The 6,629-nt window shown below is 41.3% G+C and overlaps 1 protein-coding gene across 1 annotated transcript in view; it reads right to left on the reverse strand.

The window, feature by feature from the left end:
• LOC117580202 (receptor-type guanylate cyclase Gyc76C) overlaps nt 1-442 on the reverse strand; it is a 35,375-nt gene extending 34,933 nt beyond the window's left edge. Inside the window, exon 1 of the mRNA XM_034266591.1 lies at nt 178-442. The gene's annotated coding sequence lies outside the window, so the exon portion shown is untranslated. The remainder of the gene's footprint in view (nt 1-177) is intronic.
• Nucleotides 443-6,629: the final 6,187 nt, after the last annotated feature.

Here is a 6,629-nt window from a genome sequence, read left to right on the forward strand (position 1 = left end):
CTGTATGCAGTTCTTTCCCATATTTTCAAGAAGTTCTCTTATATGGAATCGAAATCAATATGTGATCAGATGAAAGTACATTCCAAAATTCCGATTAGACTTTGTTTTGATTGAGAGGGTGGTAGCAAGAGAGAGGCCCTCTTTTTCACTGAACCAAATAAAAAGGGTATCACTCACATTGTTCGGCCTTGTCTGCTCCGTCATTAGCACACACTTCTGATCTCTCTCACTCTCGGTTTTTCTGTGTTGTTGTCTTTATCTGCTGCTCTCCCAGTGGATGCTGAATTCTGAAATGCCTTGCCTCCCACGTTGCGGCCTCTCAGCGTTTACAGTTAGATAAACTTTTTGTTTAAGTTGTTTTTGTTTTTTCAACGATTTGCGTTTTCTTCTCTCCCGCTTCTGCGTTTTTTGCACTGTGTTTATTTTTTTAATTGGTTTTGCTTTTTGGTTGTTTAACAATTGTTCACTTTTTTGCTGCTTCTGCTTTTCATATGGAAAATATATTGCGGTTAATTATAATAAAATTTTGTTGCTACTTCATGCACACACACACACGCCACGCGTACAGGAAGAGCCAAAGTAGAGTGGGGGAGAGACATAGAGAGAGCGGAAAACTAAGACTAAAACTAGTACTATGTACTAGCTGTAGCGGTAAATTGCATGAAAAGGGAATTGAATTGTCTGCATGTAAAATGGAGAGAGGAGTTGAGAGCTGGAGAGAACGCAGCCATATAGAGAGTGTGGAGAGTGGAACAAGAAGAATGAATTGCATTGTGGATTGCATTGAATTACAGCTAAGAGGAAGCTGGCAGAACAACTGATTCTTGTTGGAATTTGCAATGAATAGTACTCAAAACACCCCACTCTTTCCACATTTTATCTAACATTTCGGCGAAACATATGGGTATTCGCCTTCATTTCCTCTCCACCTAAATTATACTGCAGTATCAGCGTTTTTGTTGTTTTTTATATGGCTCAGATAAAGATGAGCGCTTATCAGAAACCGCACAGAAATCTGTTATCTTTGCACTTTTTCTCCATTCCTCTCTACTACTCTTTTTTCTCTCCCCCTCTCTCGCCATCGCATGCGATCGCAAAACAATTATCACAAAATCCAGTTTTCTTTTGATTTTGGGGCTTAATTTTTTTTTTATTTGGTATTATATACTTTTATGAGGGGGTCAGCAAACACTCTTGTTAACACATTTTACGGAATTTGTTTTTGAATTCAATAATAACTATTCACAATATACGAATTGCAGTTCGGCCTTTACTTTGTGGTTGATTTTTCTGCGCGCGTTGATACCGAGACATCGAAAGAAGAAAAACCGACGGCTAAACGAATGGCTGGAGGAGCTCTAGTCTAGTCACACTCCGCACTCTTTGGGGTTTTTGATTTTGCCCCAATCCAATCACAAGAAATATATATTAAATATACATATGCATAATATCGTTTGCTCTGAATGCGTGTGTGTACGTCCGACTGAGTGTGTGTGTGTGTGTGTTTGTATGTGTGGGAGCGACGCACGCGGCTTTGGCAATCCGAAAACCAACTTTTGAAACGGCAACGGCGAGAATAATACTGAACGGGGGCCGAACGAACGGCCCCAAAGGCCCCAAACGGCGGCGTCACATCACCACAAGAGAGCGTGCGCTCTCTCGACGCTGCAGATCAACATGTGTGTGCCGAGCAAGAGAGCCACAGATCTCACTCAGCAGAGAGTTATTTCTTTGCTCTTTCCCTCTCTCGCACATTCATGCAATGGGCATCTGCAGCAAATTCTATTTTTAAACTTAAATTAATATTGTTCTTTATTTTATCAGCGGCGCGGAGCTGAACGGCGCGAGGCGACGCGAAAGCAGCGATGAAACCAGAAAACAAATAAATAATACGAGAAAAACTAGACGCTGCTTTGGTGTTGTTGCTAATCAGAGGCCTAGTAAAAGAGTAAAAAAGCGTGTAGTGTGCTCTCTCTCCTGATTAGGGATGGGCATGGACCGCAATTTCTCGACACGACGCAACACGGCACGAAAATGCAATGAACTTCCAACACGCACTTATTGCTTCAATACTAATGCATTATAATGCCCTTCAAACGTGAATTCGGCTTATGTTCATTTGTACAGAGTTTTTGGGGAATTTGCAAGGCTTAGATCAAATTATTTGTTAGGACGGAAAATCTGAATTTCTGTTCCTTGTGCAAATACATATTCATCGGGTTTTTTCGTTCCGCGTTTTTTCTGAGGCACCCTATCAGGAGGGCACACGTCTAGTCACGATGTGACACGAAGAAAACACGGTCCATGTCCACCTCTACTTCTGATCTGCGTTGGGTTTGTGTGTGTGTGTGCTGCTGCTCTCCCACTCGCTCTCTCTGTTTCTTCTGTTCACCATCTTCCTTTTGCCTGCTATCACCGCTTGATAAGAAATGCGTTAATCTTTATTAAGCCCTACATGGGTGTGTGCGTGAGAGAGGTTATATGGGTGTGCATTGATTGTTATTGGGTTAGAGTGTGCTGTGTGTCTGCTTACATGGGAGTTTTTCCATTTCACCAGACAATTTCCGTTGCCAAGGTGCGATATGAAAAGGTGCGATGTGCCCGCCAAAGTCCAAAAGAAAATTTTAATTTATGCATAAAATATCAGAACAGGAAAACAGAGAAAACAGAAAGATGGACACCGTGCAAGACAGCAACAACTTGTTGGATGATTCAGTGCAGTTCTCAGTACAGTGGGACAAAATTATTCCTTGAACCTTTCACATTGTTTGAAGTTTGGGTTAGTTGAATCATACCCGCAGTACAGGGTACAATGTGCCGCAAGCATTGCACACACACACACGAAACCACTACGAGAGAAGAGAAAAAGAGCGCACTCAGATCTGTTTTATCAGTCCCGTCTGCCTATTTTTAGATGTGTTTGTGTTGCCCAAAAGGCAGCAAAGCCACAAATCCAAAAATACAAAACTCATTTCCACAAATGTGCCAAAATATAAACCGTTTTAACTTAATTCTGAGGGCTATCTTTAAGCTGCAATTGAAATGTACGGAAGGGAAGCAATGTGCGTGCTGTAGTCGAAACACGGAAAAACATTCCTCAAAACGTGACAAGTGCAAAAGCCAAAATAAAAAACTAAAACCTCACTGGCGATTGGGTTGGACATTTTTATGCATAGCCTGGCGGCGGCTATGCATTGTGAAACTTTTCCGACTTTGTTTTCATTGTTGTGCATTTTTTTATCACTGTTGTTGCTGCACTTTTGTCAGCGCGATCATCGCCCACCAATACATGCTTGCTTGTGTGCCTGTGTGTGGGTGTGCGAGAGCGAGAGAGGATTGGAGAACGAACGCAAATAACATTTAGCGGGTGTTGTTTTATTTACTCGACATATTTCGCATTAGAATGCATCCATTTTTCTCATTATAACACAAATTATTTTATTGAGATAGTTTCTTGTCATTTTTGCATCTTGATGTTGGATATCGCGGAGAGTGGAATGCCGACACGATTTAACCGTTGTTTCTTTTGTAGCGGCCGAGAAATACTCAAATATATGTTTTGGCAAACATTGATCATTGATATATTGGATGTGTTTTGGAATAACGTACTTTTCTGAATTCAGAAAACGATTCGACACTATTTTGCTGCTGCTTCCTTATCCGCGGCCGGCCGAAACATGTTTATCAACAATCAAAAAATTCAAAATATGGCTGCGCGCGCTGTTGTGGGGCTCCCATTGTGAATTGGCATTTTTTCGTGGAATTTCTTGTTGTCAAACGGTGAGGGAATTTCTCTCCGCACAACAGAGCAACGACAGAGCGCTGTTAAGTGCGCAGAAATGAGCAGACACGCTCTCTAATGCACCAGGTTATTGAAAAAGTCAGCAATTCCTTTCAAACCGGCTTTTTAAATTTACCGCTGACAAATTGTTGAGCCAGAAAGGGACAATAAAATCGAATCTATCGAAAATATACTGAGTATTTAATTCTCATTTTTAAATAGTTGAACTCAACCGAATGAGCTGAAACCAGTTTTCCCAGCCCTGGCGTTTGTTTTATTAATGGCGGCGCTGCCGATATTTTCCCTTCTCTCTTGAGGGATGTCTCACTCTCTTCTCAATCATCTCAACAATGTATTTATTCCATCTTCACTTAATCCATTACGTATTTTACCGTTGGTAGCATAAATATTATGGGCCACGGGAAAAATATATTAAGAATTGAGGAATTGGTAATCTCAGGAGCCAATTAATGTAAAAAACGTCAATCTCTAATTTACAGTCATTTTATCGCTTTTTTTGCCATGAATACCGAGAATGGATTTAGTCGATATTTATATTCATAGAAAACATATGAAAAGGTTAAGAGCATGTCAGTCTAAGATAAAGTCATTATTAATGTTTAAAAGCTGCTTTGAAAACAGGGTATAAAAATGACATAGCATTCCATCTATCGGTTGGAAAGCAACAAGTTGTCCAATACGTAACATAAATGCCCACTCACGTAGCGTTTTATACTATTTTTGTTTGATCTTTTTAGTTTAAACCTGATTTTACACACAATCCAATTAAAGATATTCAAACTTGTATAGAATTTATTAATTATTTGGATACAACTATAGTTTGAACGCTGGAAATCCAAACTAGCTCGAAATTTTACGCGGAATATCAAAATCGAGTAAATGCATATAGGGTATGCGGTATATTTATGGTATACTTTGAAAATGAGAAGCTATGTTTCGGTATATTTTTGAGGGTCATGCGGTATATTTTATCGATAATTCCTCGGTCACACTGCTGCATGCGGCAAACGAAAATGTAAGAAATTAAATTAAATTTATAATCGTAAAAATACGCACAAATTAGTTAAAAGCACACAAGTGAATTCAATAAACGGTCATTACCATATAGTGAAACATAGTTTTCCGTAGTTCTCCCGCATGGAACAGCCAAACTGCGATCAGACATGTTGGCATCGGTGTGATGTGTGTGTGTTCTTGTGTGAGTGTTTGTGTGGCTTGCGTCTGGCTGGGGGAACGAGAAAAACAACAAAATTGGAAGAAGTTCTGCGCCATATTCTGGCTATTTCCACGGCCTGATAGCCGAAAAACTTCTATTGCGTCTTTTGAAATTTAGGCAGCAGTGCGCTGTTGCTGGTGTCTATTTCACGCATCGTTACTCCAGTTAATTGAATCGTTAATCAATGCACCACGAACGGATCGAGAGCCAGTCGGCTGGTGAGGTCCTACTTCTGCTACCCCCCATGGCGGCTATGTATCTGTGGCACTTGTTGGGTGGCCCGACCGACCCCCCGTCCACGGAACAGAGGCAGTGCAAAATTAATGCCAGCTGGTTCCCACTCTGAGGAAAAACACACACCACAAACACACACACACAGCTGTTTTCTGTTCCACAAATATGGCTGGATTGGATTCCATTTGGGAGTCCGACATTTCTCTTTGTGGATCTCGACGGCTTGTTATTGTTGCTCCGTGTGTGTGTGCCAGCTGTTGGGTCCTGTTGAACTCTCTTCAGAGTGTCTGTGTGTGTGTGTATAACAAAACCAATTGCTGTGGCTTCGCTTTTGTGTATCCATATATCCTGCAAAATATCTCTTCCAGTGGTACAGTGGGAGCACACATATTTCCACCACCATCTCCCAATGTCACGATTCGTTCCACTGTTGCACACAGCTGTAATTGTTGTTGTTTGTATCATCCTTCGGGCTCTGCTCGCACGTACACAGACAGGGCCTGTGTGTGGACTCTATTCGGTCCGCTTCTGTTCACCATTTGGCTTCGTCGTCTGCCTTTTCAGTACCTTCGTGGGGCGCCAGTCGCGCCATTCGCTTTTCCCGTTCGGTTTGTCTCCCCTCATTGCTCCGTTCGATAATTGCCTGTAAGCTCAAAATAGGAGGGGGAGAAGTTTCCTAATCCCAAGAGGAAACACTCGAATGCACTCCACTCACAGAAACACATACAAACGCTCACACGAACTTAATTTGTTGCTAATTTAATGCCACTTCTCCTCCCCCCTCTCTTTTCTTTGCAGCCATGCAATATGTTGGCGCAGGTTCAGCCTCAAGTATGTTCAATTGCGGAAGAGGGGCAGTTGCAAATGTTAAATATATGTATGAATTCGTGTGTGGGAGTGCGTACGTGAGTGCATGTTCGTGAGTGAAAATATAAATGATACAGTGAAAGAAGAAAAACAACAAATATGCGCGCAATTTTGTCTCTATATGTGTGAAAACGCGTCCCTGTTTATTTGGAGTCGCGCAAACACACAGCAGACAGAACAACACACACACGAGCACAAATTAAATGAAATCCAAGCCGAGCCGAGCAAAGTCAGACAGAGGTTGCCCCCCACTTGGCTGTTGTTTTTTTTTTTATTTCGTTTTGTCGCCCTTTTTGCAAAAACAAACAGTCCGGAGAGCAAACACAAACAGCAGCGCACTGTGTTTGGCTTACTGTTATAATACATAATACATAGTACTAAAAAGAGTTTTGTTTTCTTCCTCTCATCCACCTTTTGCCTTTCCTTTCCATTTCAGTCGACGCGCCTCAATGTTTAATAATTTACGCCGTTAAAATGCATTTCAATAAAATAAACTAATAAAACATTGAA

This window comes from Drosophila guanche, unplaced genomic scaffold (genome assembly GCF_900245975.1).
Source record: "Drosophila guanche unplaced genomic scaffold, DGUA_6, whole genome shotgun sequence".
Taxonomy (NCBI): Eukaryota; Metazoa; Arthropoda; class Insecta; order Diptera; family Drosophilidae; genus Drosophila; species Drosophila guanche.